At 34.2% G+C, this 24,461-nt stretch overlaps 1 pseudogene; it reads right to left on the reverse strand.

Moving 5' to 3' along the window:
- Nucleotides 1–433: 433 nt before the first annotated feature.
- LOC129394979 (olfactory receptor 4K15-like) lies at nucleotides 434–1,477 on the reverse strand (annotated as a pseudogene).
- Nucleotides 1,478–24,461: the final 22,984 nt, after the last annotated feature.

A 24,461-nucleotide genomic window follows, 5' to 3' on the forward strand; every position in this document is an offset into this window, starting at 1 on the left:
TCGTATCTAGATCTATCACATGCCGTATATCACGTATCATATACTTATAAATAGATCTGTTATCTCTGTGGCTTGGAGATATGCACCTATCATTACTCCAAAGTTGGTGTGAGTAGTACTGTTTTCAAAGGGAGAGATAATAGTATATTAACCATTTATTTATAAGGCAATGTCATTTTCTCAATGTCATCAAAGTCTATATCTTAAGTTTTAAAATAAAGAATACAAAGTAGGAAATTAAAAAAAATATACAATGGGGAAAGAATACTTAAAATCACTAAAGTTTATTTCATGAGTTTTTATTATCATTACAGTTTGCTTCGAATCAATCAACTGACCTTTCCCACAGGCCAAGTTGATTTGCTTTAAGATTACAGTGAATCCACTTGTAAGTGTATGGAGACAGGGCTAAAGTGGTAACAGTCTCATAAGTTTACTTTGTTTCTAGGAAAAGAACATTTCTTATGACTACAGAAACCTGACCAGGCTTCTGATACCGACTCTTCAGTTTTGACATAGCTGCCTTCACTTCTTTGTTTCTTAGCATGTAGATTACAGGGTTTAAAATAGATGTGAAGATGGTGTAGAATACAGCAAGAACCAACTGAGTAACTGCTGAAGGGCCACACATAGATGAAAATGCACGGTCCAAAGAATAAAGTGACCACAGTGATGTGAGCAGTCAATGTGGAGCGGGCCTTCACCATGCTTGCAGAGGAGCGATTCCTAACTGTAACAGGTATTACAGTGTAGGAGACAACCAAGAGGAGAAAGGAACTCAGAGAAAGAAAGCCACTACCTGCAACTATTAGTAGGCTGACAACATAAGTGTCTATGCAGGCTAACTTGGTCACTAGAGGAAGGTCACAGAAAAAAACTATCTACCTTATTAGGACCACAAAATAGCAGATTAACAGTGAATGCCAACTGGCTGGTGGTATGGATGAAGCCCACAAACCAGGAAATGAGGACGAGCACAACACATACACAGCAGCTCATGATTGTCATGTAGTGGGGAGGTTTGCATATAGCAACATAACGGTCATAGGCCATGGAAACTAGGAGCACCATTTCACTGCCAGTGAAGAGATGAACAAAGAAAATCTGGGCCAGGCGGGCATCAAAAGAAATAGTCTTGTGCTCAACCAGAAAGTCTGCAATCATTTTAGGGGTAGCAGAAGAGGCAACACATACGTCTATAAATGACAGGTTTGCAAGCAGAAAGTACATGGGGGTGTGAAGGCGGGAATCTGAGGTCACAGTGAGGATGATGAGAAAGTTGCCCAACAGAATTGCTAGATAAAGTAGTGAAAATATAAGAAACAAGAAAGGTTGGAGCTCCCTTGAACTAGACAGTCCCAGCAACACAAATTCTGTCACCCAAGAATGATTTGTCTCATTCATTGAATTTTGGAAGGGACTTAATTTCAGCTACATGAATAGGAGAGAAACAGAGATCAGTTAATGAAGTGAGCATGGGTTTGGTTTTCCAATTACACTTAAACTTTTCAGAATTCCAATTCCTATTCCTATGTATGTGTCTGGGTTTTCATGAGTTATTACAAGTTATACAGCTAAGTGTGGAAGATTGGGTTAAAGGGGAGACTTGTCAAGGAGATGTTCAACCAACTGGGATATCTAAATACATTAATTTAAGAAATAAAATCGACAATTTAAAAATGAATTTGAGCATCTGAAGTTTTTGTGACACTACAGAAATCCAGTCTAAAAGTCTACAGAGACAAAATCTAAACCAATTTTTCTAAAGTAAATGATAGTAAAAATTTTTTGAACATCTGCCACAGAGGAAGATAATTTCACAAACTTGATGACTAAAAAAGTTAGACACAAAAGAGTATACACTGTATTGGTCTATTTAAATGAAGTTCAAAAATGGCAAAACTAAGGTGTAGAAAAACCTCATAGCAGTTATCCTTAAGGGACAGGAAGTGGTCATGGGAGGGGTTTCTGAAGTGCTGGTAATATTCTTTCTTGATGTGGTTGATAGTTACATGGGAGTGTCTACTTTATGAAAACTTACTGAAATATGAACTTTTGCTTTTTTCTCTTTTCTATACATAAGTTGCATAATTATGAAAATTAGAGAGAAAGAGAGACAGCATTAGATTTGTGTAAGAGAGCTCACAGGAGAAATCATTGCCTTAAGTGATTATATCTTATTTCTTCTCTACAGTTAAACATTATGTAAACTAAAGTACAGAACCCTGGCAAAATTGAAAGGCCCCAATATTATTGGAACTCTTTTATGATTCAGCTTTTCATGGAGTTCTACTTTATCATGAAATCTAGCACACTGGTTCCTTTCAATTAATCCCTGAAGGTATGAAGCGTCTTTAAACTTAGCCATTGGTGTTACTAACCATAGACAGTTTATTGAGCTATGATTGATATTTCATTTGATGTGATGTGGCTTAAAAACTTATAAGTTATATTGCTTACTATAAATACTAATATAACTAATGAGTTATATTACTTATTACTAAGGAAATCAGAGCAGGAAAAAAGATTTTTCTTTTCTACTCAGTTACTCTATATTCTATGTTATCAGAACTTTCTTCCTTTTATGTCATTTTTATTTGTAGAAGCTATTTAGAACTTAGAAAAGTTTTATGGTAAATAAGAAAAAATAAAATGTGAATTTTAAAGGAGCATTACATTATCTGATTTTGAAGAATCTTTCTCTACATCTTAATCAGCTCTTGGGAGAGGATGTCTTTTATTTTACTCATTTCTAACCACTTGCAATTTTTGATATTAATGTCTTCTTAGATCATAGCTGCAAATTGCTAAGTCTCTCTTTGGGTTAGACTGGAGGGTTTATTTATAAGAACAGAACGTGTGATAAATAATTTTAACTCCCAGAAACCAAATTTAGACTCACTTCTGTATTTCAAATCTCCAATTCTCCCAAAAAAATACAAATTTTCTCCCTTATTTGCAAATGATGTGTTCCAAGACCTCCAGTGGATGCTTGAAACCACTGATAGTACTGATTCCTATATAAGCTATATTTTTCCTATACATGCATACCTAAGATAAAGTTTAATTTATAAATCGGGCACAGTGAGAGATGAACAGTAATAACTAACAATAAAATAAGTATAACAAGATACTGAAATAGCATTTATGTGAATGTGTTTCTTTTTTTCCTCTGTCTCGCTCTCAAAATAGGTTAATATTTTTGGACCACAGTTGACCTGAGGTAACTGAAACTGCTGAAAACAAAATCATGGATAAGGGAGGACTCTTGTATTATCACAGATTATCACATATCAAAACTATGGCTCTAGGCTTTTTAGAAGAGTTTAACAAGTGGAGCTTGAAGGTAAAGCAGGCTACCGAAAAAAATTATACAAATCTCTCTTTCTTCTCACTTCCCAGAAGTCCTGACCCTTCAATCCTGTGACGTAAATACTGCATTGAATCCCTAAGGCATGAATAGAAGTAAAATCTAACAAAATCAGCGAATAGGAGTTCATAGGTACTCCATCAGAAAGAGCAAAGCCATAAGCACAAGGAATGAGTGTCCTATGGAGACCCTCCGGGTGCTGCAGCAGAGAGGGGCATCAGGAGGCATTTCTGAGCACAGAAACTTCCTGGTGTCTTTAGGCTAAGACACACAATCCAACCGTGTGAAAGACAGTCATAAGAATCATCCTCCCGATAGCTTTTCTGACTCTTCTGCAGAGCTCTATTGTTCCATTTTCATTGGCTTCTTCAGGTGCTCAGAAAAAGAAAAGACCCTGTTTTTCATGGAGAAAACATTGGGCAAATTGATTCAATCAAGAACTTTCTTAGTATATAAGATGAAAGTGGTGGAACACATGAACTCTGAACCTGTTTCTTACCTAAATCCATTCTTTTTTGGTTCATTTACTTTATATAAATTTAAATGCCTGCTTTTCCCCAGGCACTGTGCTATGCACTGGTGATGAGGCAGTTAGGTTTATAACTTGTCTCCCTAAAAATTATTTGCTAATATTAATAACCCTTTCCTTATTTAGACAAGCTGACGAATTCACTTCCCTTTACCCCTAGTACATTCCCTATTAGATAAAATGGACTGTATTTTTGTTCCCAATAAAATCGCTGTACTGTAGTCAAAACAAAGCTATTATTTTAAAATGTTCTATGTTGTATCATTGGGTAACTGTGTGACGCTGAGCAGTTCCTTTAGCCATTCAGGGATTATTATCATCAAATATTAAATCTTGAGACTATTAACCTCAAAGAGACACTAAAAATATTTCTTAAAAGATTATATAAATGAAAATTCTTTAACCAACTGCAGTGACTAAGTATATGTATGCATTCTTAATAATGTATTATTTTAGATCAGAAGAAGTATTTTCTCATAATTTTACATTATGTGGTCTGACTCACACAAGAATGAGTTTCCAATAAGTAGATGTTTTATGTAAAGGCGTTTTTTAAAAAAAATTCTTGAAAATTTGAAGATGGATTAATGTATGTATACAGGGCTGTGCTCAGCAAATCTCAGTTCCCTCCTATTTTAAATTCTGTCAAATGAATCTTGCCTCAATATTTCTATCTCAGATATTATGACTGATAGATGAAGTGAAATAAATAGGTATCGTTTACAGGGGCCACCAAACTCTACAAGTTCAAATAGGTATCTTTCACAAACTTGCCAATATTGCTGTTCCCCTGACCCCCCTCCCACTCCAAATGCAGATCAGAGAAATAGCAGTCTCTCTATTATAGACTATATTGGAGACAAATGCTGGTGCATGGTCTTCAGAAGGATGCTGACAAAACACTTTTACTTACCTAAGATGAAATGGAAAGTGTGGAGCTATCCTATAATCTATAGTCATTAATGCTTGGGAAGAATTTCGTTGTTACTTCCACATCTCCTAAGAAAACAGAACAATCCCTCAGGAGATAAGTCATAAAGAATTTACTTCTAAACAAGACAGAAGTGGATTCAGGGTGTCTGTAGCTGAGTTGTTTTCAAGGAGGTGAGACAGGTCTGGATGCTGTATCTTAATCTAAGTCTTAGGCAACTAGAGGAGCATTTGGAGCAGTCGGGAATCTGAAAGGAGAAAAAGAGTAGACTGAAAAGAAGAAATGCTGAAAACAAAATCTTCTGCTTCACAATTTTGCAAAGGATTCAGCCTCACTGGATCTATAAAACTGGAGAATGTTTTAGGAAGTACCATCAATAATAGTGATTTTTATATGATTTGGGATCTGTAAAGACTCTGAAGTAGTAAGATATTGCATTATTTTATCAAAAATTTCATCAGGGAAGATTTAGGGTTTTCTTCCTTTCATCTGACTTTCCCTTGATTCAAAGTGTAGGTGACTTTTTACTTGCTTCTGACAGATATATATAATCATTATATAACTAAATCAAACATCTTGTGCAGTAGTGATATAATGAATTTACCATAATAGTAATATTTTAAAATATATTTTAAGGAATTATATATGGGATATGCTTTTGTTCACAAATAGAATATATATCCAGCAAGAAATGTTAAATTTCATTAGTGGTTTATATTACTACTTTCTAGTCATAGATTAACAAGGACCATTCTAAACTATAAGCTTTAAAAACCTGAAGTTCAAATCAATGGATGCTGGCCAAAGACATTATGGACTATCAAAAATGTATTAGCCATCTTGAGTACAATGTACACTACTTGTGTTTGTGGGTGATAGGTGAACTAAAAATCTTATACTTCACTACTATATAATTTAACAGTGTAACCAAAAACTGCTTGTATCCTAAAAGTTATTGAGATAAAAGAATATATTAATTTTTAAAAATTAAATACATGTATTAGCCTAGGATATAGAAAATATATTTTCCAATTCTATCTTTCACTCAATAACTTTATAGTTGTAAGCAAATTACATACCCTCCCAGGTGCTCTGTGTTTCCTCAAAAAAAGAGTAGAATTCCCTCTCCCAAATGCAGTCTCCGGTTTTTGAAAAACATGATCCAAAATGAGTAAGTCAATTCAAAGATAAGAATAATTATAAAATATTATATTGAAATTAAGGTATATCCAATCAAAAGCGTAAAACACCTGGTTTTAGTAAAGTGATGGCAGCAGTCACTCTTCAGAGTTAGGTATTGGGACAATGGTAAATAGGTAAAATGGGCATAGAATATTCAAAGATTAATTTAAAACAATACGGAGGATAATTGACTGTCTCCGGTCTCTGTTCTGTTCTGACTCAGTCTCTGTCCCTGGCCTTAAAATATCAGCACCTACCCAGGAAAACAAAATTCACCAGGAGCCATTGGATGAGGGACAAAGATAGAGAACCCATGTCTTTCCAGACTTCAGTCTTCACCTTTTACACTCTGCAGTATCAGTATATTCAGCACACTGATATAAGAAAAGCCATCACGATTATTACAAGCTCATTAGGAATTTGACGTCACTGGACTGTAGTGACCAAGAGACCCAGAGGAGAGTTGTGATAGCAGAAATACCTTAATCAGGGATAATTACGTGAGACAATTTGTTTGCCCACAATAATTATGGTGCATCACCTTGAGGATTTCACAAATGGAAGAAGCAGCAGGCCTAATGGAAATGCTTTGTTCTGTAAGAGATGTAACACTTTTTTTAAAAAGCAATGAGTAATTTTGTTAGCTAATTCTTTATGCTTCCGAAGAGCTTTAGAAAAGCACTATTGGGAGTGTCAAAAATTGATGGGGAGTCATCATGTGACTGTGCATATTACACGGCAAACACCTTGGCATTTTGACAGCTTCACAAGAGCCATGTGCTTGGTTTCTAGGGCAAGGATTTTAGAGTAAAAAAGTGAAAGCTGCTTTATTAATACAATAGAGATACTGTATCCTACAGAGTAGATTCTAGTAAAGAGACTCCAAATAATTTTGCAAACATTTATACTTCTGAGTTCAAATAAAGAATTTGAGCATTAATGGGACTCTAGGTTCATAATACAAAACTCAAGACTCTAGTACCATACAGTCTAGATGTGTCATGATCAAAACTCCCCTGTGCACCCCTTTACAGATAACCACTTCCCCTCCTCAAACACCTGGAAACCATTCTTCTGTTTTCCATGCCCACAGATGTGCCTTTTCCAGAACATGAGACAAATGAAATTGTACAAAGTGTAGCCTTTTCAACTGTCTTCTTTCATTTAGCAATATACATTCAAGATTCATTCTTCTTGTTGCATGGATTAATAGCTCTTTCTTTGTTATATGGAATAGTATCCCATTGTATTTCCACCACAGTTGGTGTATCCATTTGTATATTGAAGGACTTCTTGGTTGCTTTATCTCTGTTTTTGGTGATTATGAATAAAACTGCTATAAACATTTTTTGTAGGTTTTTATGTTTATGTTATTTTTCAAGTCAGGTGGAGGATTTGATTTGATAAGAAATATTTGATTCTATCTATTTTAAACTCTGAAATTAGGTGCAAACAGATTAGGATTGGTGTGTCTTCATGATTGATTAAGCCCCTTATCATATGACATGCTTCTCTTTACTTTTGATTATATTTTTTCTTCTGAAATCTACAGAGTCAGATATTGATGTGACTGCTTTAGCTCCTTTATAATTACTATTTGCATTGTATTGTATATCTTTGTTCATCTTTTTATGTTTTAAGTAGTCTGTGTCTTTATATTTAAAGTGGATTCAAGGTAGGCAGCAAATAGTTGGCTCTTGCTTGTATTGTTCATTCTAGCAATGTCTGCCTTTTAGTAGACTTCTTATACTATTTACATATAATGTAAATGATATGTTGGGTTTATATCTACTACCTTGCTACTTTTTTTTAATTTGGGACTTCCTTTACTTTCCGTTTTTGTGGTAGAATAATATCAACCATGATATGTCTTGCTTTTGTTTGACTTACAAAGTCTTCATTTCACTTTCATTTTGAAGGATATTTTTCATACTTAAATGATTGTGTTAACTCTGTTGTTTTCATTCAGTTTTTTTAACAATTCGAATCCTGTTTTATAATAAGTATTCAGTTATTCAAATCCTGGTTTTTCAGTATATGGTTGTTCTTTTATCCATGGCTACTGTAAGATATTTTCTGTATGACAAGTTTCCCATATGAATTGTGATATGTCTTCTTGTGATTTTCTTTTGATTTATCTCGCTTGAGGTTGGTAGAACTTCTTGACTTTTTTTATTATAACTTTCAATCAAATTCAGAACATTTTGGTCCCCATTTTATCCTTTCCTCTGGAACTCCAGTTACATATGTGTTAGGCCAGTTGGCATTCTCTTGCATATTGCTGTGACTCTGTTCAGTTTTTCCTTTCATATTTTTGTCTCTGTACTTTGGTTTAGAGATTTTCTATTGCTGTGTCTTCTAGTTTACTGATAATTTCCTTTGTGGTGTCTAACATTTTTCACCTCACAAAATCTTGATGTTGTTAATATATTCCATTCCTCTCTTCATTCTGTTTATATATTTGATTTATATACTTGAGCATATTTATGACAGCTCTCTTAAAGTTATTTTATTCTAATTTCCACATCTTGGTAATTTCTGAGCTTATTTGAATCAGTTTCCAATTCTACTCATTACGATGTATATTTTTATGCTTTATTACATTTATCAATGGTGGACACTAAAAATATTTCTGAGTGCTGGATTCTTTTTTTATTCAAAAGTAGTAGTCTTTGTTCAGTCGCAAATTTACTTGTGGGCTAGGCTAATTATGTCATTTTATTTTTAAATATTTTAGGATGGGTTTAGAGTAGGCTTCTCTAAGCTACTTTAACCTTAGTATTAAGGAAGTATCTGGTATTTAAGGAATTGCCCAGGGTCGACTAGGGTCTTGGGTATTTTTATTTTGTTTTATTTTATATTTTATTTTACTTTATATTTTATTTTATTTTATATGTTATGTTATGTTATGTTATGTTATGTTATGTTATGCTATGTTATGTTATTTTTTATTGAGATGGAGTTTTCACTCTTGTTGCTCAGGCTGGAGTGCAATGGCATGATCTCGGCTCACCGCAACCTCCACCTCCCAGGTTGAACCCATTCTTGGGCCTCAGCCTCCCAAGTAGCTGGGATTACAGGCATCCGCCACCAAGCCTGGCTAATTTTGTATTTTTAGTAGAGACGGGGTTTCTTTATGTTGGTCATGCTGGTCTCGAACTCCCGATCTCAGGTAATCCACCCGCCTCGGCCTCCCAAAGTGCTAGGATTATAGGCATGAGCCACCGCACCCATTCAGTCTTGGGTATTTTTAAAAGACTGTCTTCTCTGGCTGATCAGACATCATACGTCTCCTGAGTAAACTCACACAGTTCAGCTTATAGCTCTACAAAATTTTTCCTTGATTTTAGAAGATTTAGCCTTTGTGTATTCATCTTACTATTCAATAACAACTCGAGTGGGCCCCATAGAAACTTCTGGAGAGTTTTTCTGTTTTTTTTTTTTTGTTGTTGTTGTTGTTGTTGTCGTCCTGGATGTAGATTTTGGCCATCGCCAGCTCTCTGAACTCCATTTTCTGTTTCTAACTCATCAGGTCAACTGTACTCTGCTTTGAATTGCCTTTGCTGCCCTGAAATGTAGAAAGTACCTCCAAGGAGGAAACTAGGTTGATCATAATATTAATCTTATATTTTATTCCCTCAAGGATCTTAGTCTTGTGTTGCATGTAGACTAATGCTTAAACACAATGTAGTGGTATATTTTATCCAGTTTTCTTGTTGATTATGAAGGGAAATTAAATCCAGTAGTACCTCATGGCTGGAAGTGGAAGTTAATACTGTTTTCTTTTAAAGAAAAAAATCATGAATATTGTTTACTTCTCTTTTAAAATGATTTATAATTCATTTGCCATGAAATTTATCCTTTTAAAGTGTACAATTCAGTAAATTTTATCATGTTAACAAGGTTATGCAGCTATCACTACTGTCTAACTCTAAAACATTTTCCACAACCCCAAAAGAAACCCTGCAACCATTAGCATTTACTTCCCATTCTCCCTAAATGCAGCCTTTGGATACCATTAAACTATTTTCTGACTCTTTGGAATTGCCTATTCTGGACATTTCTAATAAGTGATATGACATAATAATAATGTGTCTGGCTTCCTTAACTTGGCATATTGTTTTTAAGTTTCATCCATGTTATGGCATGTATGAATACTGTATTCCCTCTTATAGCTATGTAATATTTCATTGTAAGGATATAGAAATTTTGTTTATTCATTCATCAGTTGATGGGAATTTAGGTTATTTTCAGTTTTGATTGTCGATAGTACTGCTGCTATGAATACTTGTGTACAAGTTTTTGGATAAACATCTTATTTCTCTGAAATGAAATAAAAACCTATGAACTCTGACTAGAATTGGAATTTCTGGGGCATATGTTTCACTTTTTGGGGAACTATCAAACAGATTTCCAGAGTGGCTATACCAATTTACATTCTTACAAGCAATAGATGAGGAATTTAATTTCTTGACAATTTTGACAGCATTTGTTATCTTCCATTTTTTAAATTACTTACAGCTATCCTAATGGTTGTGAATTGGTATATCATTGTAGTTTAAATTTGCATTTTATTAATGACTAATGGTGTTGAGCAATATTATGTGGTTAAGGTTATGTGCATGTCTTGTTTGGAGAAAAGTTTATTCAAATCCATTGCCCATTTTTAAGTAGGTTATTTGTCTTTAGTTATTATTTTTGAGAGTTCTTTATATATTCTGGATACAAGACCCATGTCAGATATAACTTCACAATTTTTTTTTTCATTTGGTGAGTTTTCTTTGAACTTTCTAGATTGTGTCATTTAAACCTCAACAGTTTTTAATTTTGATAAAATTAAATATCTATTTTTCTTTGGTTACTTGTGTTTCAGGTGTCAAATCAGAGAAATTATTGCCTAATCCAAAGTCACAAAGATTTACTTATGTTTTGGTATGCTGTGTTTTCATTTTCATTTTAAAGCATTTTATAATTTGCCTTGTAATTCTTTCTTTGGTCCAATGGATATTAGGAATATGTTGTTGAACTTCCACTATTTGTTAATTTTTCAAGTTTTGTTGTGTTATTGATCTCTAATTTGATTCCATTGTAATCAGAAAACATAGTTTGCATGATTCTAATCCTTTTAAATTTAGTGAGACTTGGTTTAGGGCCTAATACATGGTCTATCCTGGAGAATGTTCTATGTGCACTTGAGGAAATTGTATTCTACTGTTGTTTGGTGGAGTGTTTTATAAATACATTAAGTCTAGGTGACTTACAAAGTTTTTCAAGTCTTTTATTTCCTTGCTGATCTTCTATCTTAGTGTTCTACTTAAAAGTATTAAAATTTTTGTCTATTATTGTGAAACTGTCTATTTCTCCCTTGAATTACGTAAGTTTTTTCTTTATGTATTTTAGGACTCTGTTGCCATTTAATGAAATAAATAAACACATACACACATGTGTACAAAATTGTTTAATCTTCTTGATGGGTTTATGCTTGTATCATTACACAATGTCCTTCTCTCCCTATTAAACTATCACAAGGACGAAAAACCAAATACCGCATGTTCTCACTCATAGGTGGGAATTGAACAATGAGAACACATGGACACAGGAAGGGGAACATCACACACTGGGGCCTGTTGTGGGGTGGGGAGAGGGGGGAGGGATAGCATTAGGAGATATACCTAATGTTAAATGATGAGTTAATGGGTGCCAACATGGCACATGTATACATATTTAACCTGCACGTTGTGCACATGTACCCTAAAACTGAAAGTATTATATATATATGTATATATATATATATGTAAAGATGTTTTGTTATAAAGTCCATTTTATCTGATGTTGATATATCCACTCCAACTCTCTTTTGCTTATGGCTGTTGGCATACTGTATATTTTTTTCATGAATCTTCTGTCAACCTATTTGTATGTTTGAATCAAAAGTGAGTTTTTTATAGGCGTCATATAGATAAGTCATGTTTTCAATCCATTCTGCTTATATCTGCCTTTTAATTGAAGTATTTAATCTATTTACATTTAGTCATTAATAATAAGGTAGGGCATCCGCTACTCTGTTATTTGTTTCTATATGTCTTGTATCTTTTCTGTTTTTCTTTCTTATTATAGTCTTCTTTCATGTTAAACATATGTTTGCTAGTATATCGTTTTAATTATCTTGTATTAGTGGTTTCCCTGGGGCTTAGAATTATCACCTTAACTTATAACAATCAAGTTTGGATTAATATCTATTTAATTTCAATAATATTTTTAAAACTTTGCTTCCATATAGCTCTGTTTTTACCCTTTCTCCAGGCTGTTATTGTCATACAAATTACATCTTTATACATGTTGCGCTGAACAACAAGTGGATTTGTAGGTGTTTCTTTGTGAAGTTATCTTCTAAATCAGGTAGGAGAAAAAAGTATTACAAATAAAATACATATTTATGTATTTTACATTTACATATGCATTTACCTTTATTAGTCCTCTTTATTTCTTCATATGTATTCAAGTTACTGTCTAGGACTTTTACTTCAACCTAACGGGCTCTTTTTAGTATTTACTGTTAAGAACCAAACTACTTTTCTTTAATAAATGTTCCCTGGGTTGCTGTAAGCCTTTCCTTAATCTCCGGGATATGGAAACAGTGGCTCTGTAAATTTTTGTCAATTTTTCATTTCTTTATGGAAGAGGGATTTTAGATTAGCTCCTTACTTTATCATTTTTGGTGGCATAACACTCTATTTTGTAGGGTGTTTTTTCTTTTACCATTTTTACTGGATATATATTCAGTAGAAAATAAATCATTCTACCAAAAACACACATGGACTTGTATGCTCATTACTGCACTATTCACAATAGCAAAGACATGGAATCAACCCAGATGTCCATCAGTGGTATAATAGTTTGGATTTATAAAAATGGTAAATATACACCATGGAATACTATGCAGCTATAAAAAAGAATAAAATAATGTTGTTTGCAGCAACATGGGTAGAGCTGAAGGCCATAATCCTAAGCAAATTAACTCAGGAACAGAAAACCAAGTACTGCATGTTCTTACTTATAACTAGGAGTTAAACATTGAGCTCATACAAATATAAATATGGTAACAATAGACACTGTGGACTACTAGAGGGTGAAAAGGGAGCTTGGTTTAAAAACCACCTATCAGGTACTATGCTCACTACCTGTGAGATCCATACTCAGTATGTGAGGTTTAGAGTATGGATCCCATCACATGTGTGAGCATCACACAAGATTCCCCTGTAACAAATCTACACATTTATCCCCTGTATCTAAAATAAAAGTTGAAAAGGAAAAAAAATTTCTAGGGATTTTGATGATCAGATGAATCTGATAACCACTCAACTAGTTGGCCTCTAAAGTCCTTTTGAATTAGATGTGCTGTAAACCTCACCTCCTCACCTCATGTGCTGTGAACCTCACCTCCTTCTACTTTATGTTTACATTTTTGGCTTTTTTGTTAAAATTATTTTTACCTTCAGTGTTGATATTTCAAATAAGTGGAGTAAATAACAGTGTCATTCCTAGATAGCATTGTGTGCTTATGGCTGATATTAAACTTTTCAGCCATATATACTTTTTATATTCTTTATGAAAGTTTTCTTAACAACAATAATTATTATTTTTAAACAGTTTTTGCACCTATTGAAGTTAACTATATATATATTATATATACAGTTTTTCTTTTATTCTGTTAATACAGTGGATTGTATTAAATTATTATCAAATGTTCATTCAGTTCATCATCAACATTGCATTGCTGTGTGATCTCAAATGGATACTATTTTATTATTCTATTTTCCTGAATTTGTATTGCTCTGTGTTTAAAGGAATTTTGTATTTTTGTTTTTGAGCGAGATTGGCCTATAATTTTTCCTTCTTATATGACCCTATTCAAATTTTGAAATCAGAATTATTCTAGCTCATTATGTGAGTGGAGCAACGTTTTCTCAGAACGAGGAAACAATGTCAGTCTGTTTCAGATGACACTTTATTAATTTTTTAATTTTAATTTTCAGTTTTTGTGGGTATAGTAGGTGTTCAGATGACACTCTTGCACTGAGAAAATCAACAGTTTATTTTCTCCTTATGACTTGCTTTACCCATTTCTTCATGAGGCTATATTTTCTACAGTTCATTTCTAATGTACATATATATATATATATGTATGCATTTAATTTTATGTTACAGAATTAGGGAAGAAATTGTTCAAGATAGACTCCTAGAAATACAATTATCAGCTCGTGAATATGGACATAATTTGATGAATACAGCAAATCGCTTTCTAAAAGTTGTTCAGAAATTTTTGACCAAATAGAGCTTCCATGTTTTCAAATTTTCTGTCTTATTTAGTAATATCCTTTTGTTTTACTCTTTATTAATCTAATAGGGGTCCATTTTTATTATCTATTAGATCAATTTTTTTGCTACGTTTGTTTTCTATTTGTATATCTTTAGAAAATATTCTCATTATATTTGACTCACAAAACTTTATAGGTAATAAAATAAGTCTGACAGAGAGGGTTAAGTTCTAAAAACATGTATAATGGATAAGAGAACATATGCGAATGCATGATGAGGTTGATTTAGTTATCTTGCAGTGATATGTAACCAGTAATTACCTTATTATCCTTACAATACTATAAAGTAGATATTATTATAATCCTAACTTTGTGTTAGAAGCAGCTAAAATTTAGTGCTAAAGTTAGCGTCACAAGGCACACTGGTAGTCTGAAGGTTTGAATGCACAAAGAACATACGTTTAACTGCTATATATTGCTTAAATAAGGATCTGATTGCGGAAAACCTCTATCTAAGGATGTCTACCTGGTCTTTAAAATAAATTTTTATTAGTATTATTACTATTTTAAGAGACAGGGTCTTGCTCTATCACTCAGGCTGTAGTGCAACTATGTGATCATGGCCCACGGCAGCCTTGACCTCCTGGCCTCAAGTGATCCTCCTACCTCTAAAATAACAAAGTTGTGCCCAATTATATTCTCTGCTCTTTCTGAACTATACATCAGCATGCTCACTTTTATCTTGCTACTTCAATCCCATGCTTGTGTTAGCAGTAACAATAATCAGCAATAATTCACTATTTTGTTTTATATTAGGCTCTCACACCCAAACCCCAAGTCCTCATGCTCAAAAACCCAGGTTGCCTTGATTTGGTAATAACTTTAGCCCAGAATCCCTTTATCTCTCTGAATGGCAACATGTATAGTAGCTTTTAAGCTTGATGCGATTAAATTCCACATACCAATTTTGAGATAAATCTCAGGAAAGTAACAAAAGGGTGAAGAGGAGAAGCTTCCAAAACTTTTTAAAAAATAATTTAAAAAAGGGAATCACAGGAGCCTATAAAGGAACTATTTAAATATCATGATACTCCCCAAAGTCTCAGATAGCCAATCTCATGAATTGCAAAAGCCAATTAAAAAACAAACTTCGTTAAGTGAATTCATCTTGCTATGGTAGTTATTAACACTATTTTGGTTGCTTCTCCCCCATATCAAGATGGTAAGAACTTTTAAATTGTTTGCCCATAATTGCAAATGAGAACATGTCATGAGACAGAAATGTAGTGACCTCAAAGTTTGCAGCAACTACATTTACCCTCATTTAATGTTCTGCCTCTATGCTTTCTTTGTCCTTATCTAAAGTGACTGTGCCAGTAAGCACTAGCACACATGCACAGGGCCTGAAGAAAACTAGATCCAAAGAAATATAAATCCAGCAATGGGTCTAAGAAAATTAGAATTTTGTTTTCTCTAATCTTACACTTCTTCCTTTTCTTGAAAATTTTTATGTCAAGGTTTTCAAATTCCATACAACACAATATTTTGCCAAAATTATCCAATATTTTAATTATCACTACACAGTACTTGACCATACAACAGACATAAGTGGGTAAAACTGCCCAGATATAAAAATAGCTTGCTTTGGGATGGTATGGAAACATATCCCATTAGAGCTGTAGAAAGACTTAGGAAATCTACAGAGAAGAGCAGGCGACAAAGACAAAAGTAAATGTTGTGGCACAGAGTGAGTGCCCAGGAAATTTGATGAGCTTAATTGAGGAAAGGAGCCCAATCGTTAGCCCAGACTGATAGACCACGTTTCTTCTTCACATCTTCTGTTTAATTTTCACAGGCATTTTGGTTCTTCTGTTTCCAAATCTAGTCCTCCTTTAGTCTCCCTTAACCCAGGTAACGGCATTTGTATTCCCGCAGTGGCTTCAGCCAGAAACTTCGCTCCTTCCATTTTCTCACTCCCACTTCCATCAAAGCTTTCTATTACAATTTCCCTTGTCTAAACCTTCCCTTTCTTTCTCCTTAAATGTTTCGAAGGGCTTCTAGTAATCTCCAACTCTCTGCACTGATTTTTTTTCCAGTCAATTTCTCCTGAATGCTCAGAGCAGTCTTTAAAAATAAGATAAATCTTTAAAAATAAGATAAATAAGTCAAACAACTTTAAAATGATAAACATGCAGTCATTCCTCTGTATACATGGGTTCTGTGTCTATGGATTCAATCAATCACAGATCAAAACAATTCCACAAATCTTCAAAATCAAAACTGAAATTTGCAACACACCAAGTACTACATTGAATTCACTTAAATGAAGTGATATGTAGACATTGTATTAGATATTATAAGTAATTTAGAGATGATTTAAAAGTATACGGGAGAATGTGCATAGGTTATATGCAAATGCTACACCACTTTATACCAGGGACTGAAGCATCCATGGGTTTTGGTATCTGCGGGGATCTTGGAACCAATTCCCCATAGACACCAAGGGACCATCATAGTCCCCATTGCTCTAGAAATATAATCCAGTCTCCATAATGAGCCCTTGATATCCTGTATTTTACATATTAACCTTCAGCTTCATCTCTTCTCACTCATTGGTCATTCACTAAATTCCTGCTTTCATTTTCTGAAACACATAATCCATTTCCACTTCAGGGAGTTTCCATTTCTCTCTTGCCTGCCTGAATATTGTTTCCTTCGGCTCTTCTATTGTATATCCTTCTCACTGGAATTAAATAAAAGATTATTCATTACACAGAGCAGACAGAGGCTTTTTCTGAGCACCATTCCCCCCTCTTCACTCCTTTGTTTTTTCTCATCTCACATTATTTACTACCTTCGTAACACTCATTAAACTTTTAATTTGCTCATTTGATTTTCTTACATGTTTTTGTTTCTCTCTCCTTCCTGCATCTCCACTCCAAGACTGTGGGACTCATGTGGGGAAAAACTGAGTGTCTTAGGATCACTATCATCACCCCAACACCTGGCCCAGAACCTAGCAAATAGTAGATGCCCACAGAATATTATTGATTCACTGAATAAATGAGTGTACAAGCGGCTGCGAGGTGGTTACTTTTTACCTTTCAAAAATACCATAAAACTCTTTTTTTAAAAAATGAGAATGTTATAATGGGGTCATACATATGTTTTTACTGACACTGGCTTCTTTTACTCAACATAATGCCTTTGAGATTCACCCCAGTTACTCTGTGAATCAATAGTTGGTTCTTTTAAATTGATGAGTGGTATTCTGCACTGACTCTGGACTTGGCCATGTGTCTTGTTCTGCCAAAAGGAATAATAGCACAAGAGAGTTTTGCATTGGGACTGCCCTCTATTGTTACTATTGGAATACTGAGGCCACCGTGGAATTGAGCCTAAGCCAGTCTTTTGGAAGACAAGAAGCAATGATGTCCTGGTAAATGTTTAGGAGCTGTTTCTTGGGGTAAAGGGGACAGAGAAGGCTCTGATATGTAGTATTTTCCAATGTCTGTGGTACAAATACTCCCACTATGGCAGATTTCAAGCCACCAAGTGTATAATAACTACCTCACAAAACCCCTGATAATGTAAAACAAGCTCTCATTCAGGTATAAGTCAGCTCCAGCTGACGGCAGATGAGAGACCATGTGGAGAGAATTTGGGGCCTGGCTGACAGTAAACCAGCTCATGTTGCTAACCTGGAGGCTACCAGACATATGAGGGTGGTCAGTATAGATTGTCCAGCTCACCCAGACTTACCAGATATCCTAGTAGAGATCAAACATCTTGGCCCAGACCAGAAAAGGTACTCATCTGGTTTGTGAACAAATATAAAATGGTTCCTAGTTTAATTCAATAAATTTTGAGGTGGCTTAATATGGAGCAAAATCTAATGAATACAATTGGCTATCATTTCATTCCATATCACCTATGGGTATCTTGAATATTATAAATAAACATGATAAGTAATTTCTGAAAAAAATGAGTCTGCAAGGCACCACCAAAAGTAGTAAAATTTTTGTTTTACTGAGATAAGTGGCTACGTTGTTGTCATATTGTTAGTGTACTGCTAGGTTCATGTGGAACTTGAATTATTTTTTTTAAACAGTGAAAATATAGGTTGTAATACCAGGAGTAAAAATAAACTGTCGACGCTAGCATCCCATCCTAGTTGATGTTACATTTTTTTCTTTTCATTATATGTTGTTGTGACTATTGTTATAGAAAATTTGACACAAGTTTCCTCTAATAAACTGTATGTTAATACTAGTGGTCAGTGTTGAGAACCAGACCCAAAACTGAAACCAAATATTTGAAATGCAAAGATTTAGAGATGTTCTGCTCCTTTTCTTTTAAGAAAAAACAGAATTTAAATCATCCTGGTGGCACAATAGGAGCTGAGCTAATTTTTTAAATTGAATTTTAATGCCAGATAATTTGCATAGAAATGAACCGAAATAGACCACTCAGAATTAGGTCTCTTCTTGTACAGTTGGACAGTAAGGAGATTTAGCCATTATGGACCTATGTAATGATAAGGGGAAGGAAGCACAGAAAACAGTCTTGATGATCATTCTCACACCCTAGAACAAGATATTTGGATTTTCTTCTTTACATGGGCTCTTAGGATATGTATATATGTACTGTATAAATTCATTTCTTACTTTGTAAAACCAAACCCATTCCCATTAGTATGAATTCCTTCAACTTTCTCTCTTAAGTATCTAACTTTCTTAACACATCGTCTCCCAACTATAAATTCATCTCTTCCCATTTATACCCTAAATTCTTGAAATCAACTATTACATCATGTCAGTTGTCCCCAGGTCATCATTTCCCATTGATTTCTCTTGAAGTTTTCTTTAGTTGTTTGTTTCATTCTCCACCCTTTTCTATTCTAGGCCCCTGTTGGCTCATTATCATGGCTACATTATCTGGGCTTTTTTGCCTCTAGCCTTTATTGAGATTGGAGAATGAAAGGAGCTGGCAGGAGATTAGAGGGAAAAAGGAGAGAAAGGTCTGGGTTTTACTCAGTTTCTCCTCCCTGCCACTTCACTAGAATTCTTCTAGTAATCTATCCTTGAGTATTTATACCTTGTAGGTCCCTTTATGGCTCTAGCTCTCAACAATTTCTAACCCTCTACTTGTCTCTCCAGGCCAAGAGTAATAAAGCTTCCTGCTGGTTCTGGTGGTAGGATGCCTCATTTAATCCTGCCAAGATTTTTATAGATAGTTGATTCTCATATTATATTGAAAACCTTTGCCAAATAGGTTTTATGTTTTCTTCTGTGGCCTTGACTAGTACATTTCTTGACCCATTGTAATGGGTCTGCTTTTTGCTGAACACTTACAAAAATGTGACCCACCAAGCTATTTCACTAAATAAATGGCTTCTGGTTTTAGGGGGAATTTTGTCATTTTCCTGTGAGAAGGTGTTAAAGGTACTTTTTTTTTTAATAGCATGCTTTTTTTTTCTGTATATTTTTCTATATATTCAATTACCTACTGAGCATCTCCACTTGTTTTCATATGCACACTTCAAATTCATTATGGACAATATTCAACTTATCTTTCCCTTATGTAACAATTCATAAAGACATTTTTTAAATGAATGAACTCCTGGAGTTGTGTATTGTCTTGCTAGCTCCTCAAGCAAGAAAATTTTGCACCAGTTTTGTTTCTCCCTTACCGTCAAATGTAGTCAAGTAATAGGCATTATCTATATAAACTTTACTTCTGAGTCTGTTCAATTCTATTTTACTATGATCCTCAACTAGTCCAAATTCATTACACACTGGATTGATGCAATAGGTGTCATCAACTTATCTCATTATCTTTATGATTTTTTATTTGTAATACATTTTCTGTAATCAATCAAATTGCTTAGTCTAAATATATAACATTAAACCTCCTAAAATACCTCAATCTTTCCATTGTCCTTTTAGCAAAGTTGAGATTTCTTAGTAAGACTTAACAACATCATTCTAAAATTGATTATTCTACCCAGGCTTATATCTCACTCTCTTTGTTATTAGTGTGAGTAATTCTAGCTAATGTAACAAAATATCATAAAATTTTAGGTACTTAGCCACATGAAATGATATATCTGCTCATGTACCTATGCTCAGTAGTGTTATGGTTGGTGACTGGTCACCCGTCAGAGATTGAGCAACCCAGGTTTCTTCCATCTTTATTTTTGAAAAGTTTTATTTTGCTTTTAATTGTCACATAATAATTGCACATATTTATGGGGCACAGTGTGATGTTTCAATACATGCATATATTCAGTAATGGTAGAATCAGGTTATTCAGCATATTCATTATCTAAAACATTGATCATTAGTTTGTGGTAAGGACTTTTAAAATCCTTTCCTCTAATTATTTTGAAATATGCAATATTAACTATAGTCACCCTGCAGCCAATAGAACAAATAAGTACTTGGGTGATGAAATTATTTTGTGCAACAAACTCCCATGACCCAAGTTTACCTATGTAACAAACCCGCACATGTACCTCTGAACTTAAAATAAAAGTTATTAAAAAAAAGAAATGCTACTGATATTTTTGGTTGATGCTGTATCCTGCAACTTTACTGAATTTATTTATCACTTCTTAGAGCTTTTTGGTTGAACCTTTATATAAAATCTATGTATAAAATCATGAAATAAACAATTTGACTTCCTTCTTTCCAAATAGATCCTTTTTATTTATTTTTCTTGCCTAATTTCTCTGGCTAGAACTTTAGTACTATGTTGAATAAAAGTGGTGAAAATTGGCATCTGTGTCTTGTTTCAGATCTTAGAGGAAAAGCTTTCAACTTTTCTCCAGTTAGCTGTAGTTTATCATTTTTGGCCTTTATTGTGTTGAGGTACATTTTGTTTTAATCAAACAGCATTGTTGAATATTGTCAAATACTTTTTCTGTTTATCAAAGTGATAGATTAGCTTGTGTCCTTGATCCTGCTAATGTGCTATATCACATTTATTGTATTATGTAGGTTGTATTATCTAGAATGAATCCCATTTGATCATGGTGAATGATTTTTTTAATGTGCTGTTGAATTTGGTTTGCTAGTATTTTCTTAAAGATTTTTGCATCTATTTTTATCAGAGATATTGTCCTGTCGTTTCATATTTTGTTGTGTCCTTGACTGTTTTTTTAATCAGTTATGCCAGCATTGTAGAATGAGTTTGGACGAATTCTCTTATCTTCAATTATTTTGAAATAGTTTGAAAAGCATTGATAACATCTTTTAAATGTTTGGTAGATTTCAGTAGTGAAGCCATCATATCTGGAGCTTTTCTTTGATGGGAGACTTTTTATTATAGATTCTATGTTGTTGCTCACTATTGGTCTCTTCAGATTTTCTACTTTTTCATAATTCAATTTTGGTAGGTTGTATATGTATATGTTGGCATGTAGTTGTTCATAATAGTCTCTTATAATCCTTTGTATTGCTGTTACATCAGTTGTAATGTATACTTTTTTATTTCTGATTTTATTTGAACCTTCCATCTACTTTTCTAAGTTAATCTAACCAAAGGTTTGTTTCTGTTCAAGGATTTCTGTATTGTTTTAGTCACTATTCCACTTATATCCACTCTCATTTATTTCTTTTTCTACTAATTTTGTGTTTGTTCTTGTTGTTCTAGTTCCTTGAGGTATGAGGTTAGACTGTTTATTTGAGACTTTTTGTCTTTTATGGTGTAGGAGTTTATTGCTGTAAACTTCCCTCTTGGAACTGCTTTTGCTGTATTCCATAAGTTTTCATATACTGTGTTTCCAATTTTATTTGTCTCATGAAGTGTTTGAATTTTCTTTTTAACTTATTCATTAATCCATTTGTTATAGAGGAGTACGTTGTTAAATTTACATGTATTTAAATGGTTTCTAAAGTTTTTACTGTTAGTGATTTCTAGTTTTATTCCATCGTGGTCAAAAGAGATACTTGATTTTGATTTTTACAGATTTGCTGAGATTTGTTTTGTGGCCTAACATCTGATCTACCCTGAAGACACTTCCATGTGCTGATGAGGAGAATGCATACTCTTCAGCTGTTGAGTGGGATGTTCTGTGAATATCTGGTAGGTCCACATGATCTAGAGTGCGCTTTATATTTGTTGTTTTTTTTTGCTGAATTTTTGTCTAGATGATCTGTGCTTTGCCAAAAGTGAGATATCGAAGTCCTCTATTATTATTGCGTTAGAGTCTATCTCTCCCTTTACAAATAATATTTGCTTTATATGCCTGGGTGTTTTGGTTTGAGATTCATATATATTTGTAGTTGTTATATCCCCTTACTGAATTGACCTGTTCATCATATCATGACCATCTTTGTCTCTTTTTACAGTTTTTGACTTAAAGTCTATTTTATCTGATCTAAGTATAGCTACTTTTGCTCTCTTTTGATTTCCATTTGCATGGCATATAGTTTTCTCTTCTTTATTTTTAGTCAATATGTGTCCTTACAGGTGAAGTAAGTCTCCTGTAAGCAGTATATAGTTGTATGTTTTTAAAATGCATTCAGCCATCTTTTAATTACAGAATTTAATACACTTATATTGAAGGTTATTATTGATAGTTATGGATTTACTGTTGCCATTTTGTTCATTGTTTTCTGGTTATTTTGTAGGTCTTTGTTTCTTTCTTCCTCTCTTGTGTTTGCTTTTGTGGTTTCATGGTTTTATTCCATTCTCTTTTTCATTTGCATATATGCTGTAACTTTTTTCTTTTTTGTTACTCTGGGGCTTACATAACAAATCTTATAGTTCTAAAGGTTTATTTTAAGCTAATAACAATTTAACTTTGATTGCCTGCAAATATTCTAGACTTTTACCCTCCAACCCAATTTATAATTTTCTTGTCTTAATTCACATCTTTTATATGGTTTATTTCTTAAAAACTTATTGTAGCTATGGTTATTGTTGACCATTTTGACTTTTAACCTTCATACTGTATACCACCACTACAATAATGTAGCACTCTGAATTTAATTATGAGTTTACTTCTACCAGTGAGTTTAAATACTTTCATGGTAGTAATTAACATCCTTTCACCTCATGGTGGCAATTAACATCCTTTGAAGCTGTCTTTTAAGCATTTCTTGTACAGCTGTTCTAGTGGTGATGAATTTCATCAGCTTTTGCTTGTCTGGGAAAGACTTTACTTCTCCTTCATATTTAAAGAATAACTTTGATGAGTATACTGTTCTTGACTAGAAGTTTTATTTTTTTCTCTCAGCACTTTGAATATATTATCCCATTCTTTCCTGGCCTGCAAGTTTGAGAAATATTCTGAGAAATATGCTGATAGTCCGAGCAGCAAGATACAGCCATGAAGTCCCATATAGGGGGATTTCCTCATAAGAAAATGTCTTAGGCTGCAGGAGTTTGTGAGGCTGCTCTGCTAGCTTGGGTACAGCCTCATCACTGGGCATGAGTGCCTGTTCCTTGGGGAACAGGGTGCTGCCACATGGGCTCAGGTGTTAAGGTTACAGCTGTTGTGCTGGTCCTAGGCTCTGAGTAGACGGAGCCAAGATACCACAGTCACTGGGTTGGAAAGATGGAGTGCCTTCTTGGCAGTTTGTTTCCATGGGGTTAGAAGTTGTAGCTGCTCAGCTGCAGAATGGTGCGCTACCATGAGTAGGTGTGGTGTAGTGGCAGTGAAGCCTAGGATATGGGAAGATAGAGTGGCTACTGGCCCCCAAATGAGAAGGCACCCTAGCAGTGGCTTCAGTCTCAAGATGTCATTACACTGCAGCAGCTTCGATAATAGGGCAGGATGAGACACAATGTGAGCTCCTTGTTTGGAGTAACATAGACATGTGAACTCCAGGCAACTCCTCAGGCTGGGCCTAGGACCTGTAAGGACTACAGTGATCACCAGGAGCAAAGATTGTGGGTGTCCACATTTTAATTTGTGTTGCTGAGGGCCTCCTGCATGCCTTTTCTCTGTAAGGAGACTCTGCCCTGGCTCTGACCTCATCCCACTAGGAGAGAAAAGATGGTAAAGGCAGAGTGTTCCATTCCCTTTTTTATATGGCCATCCTGAGTCTCCGTGATCCACATGGTCTCTGCCATTTCCTTGTTGTACTCCGGGGCTCTCTTTCATATATTTTAGTTGAAATG

This window comes from Pan paniscus, chromosome 17 (assembly GCF_029289425.2).
Source record: "Pan paniscus chromosome 17, NHGRI_mPanPan1-v2.0_pri, whole genome shotgun sequence".
NCBI lineage: Eukaryota > Metazoa > Chordata > Mammalia > Primates > Hominidae > Pan > Pan paniscus.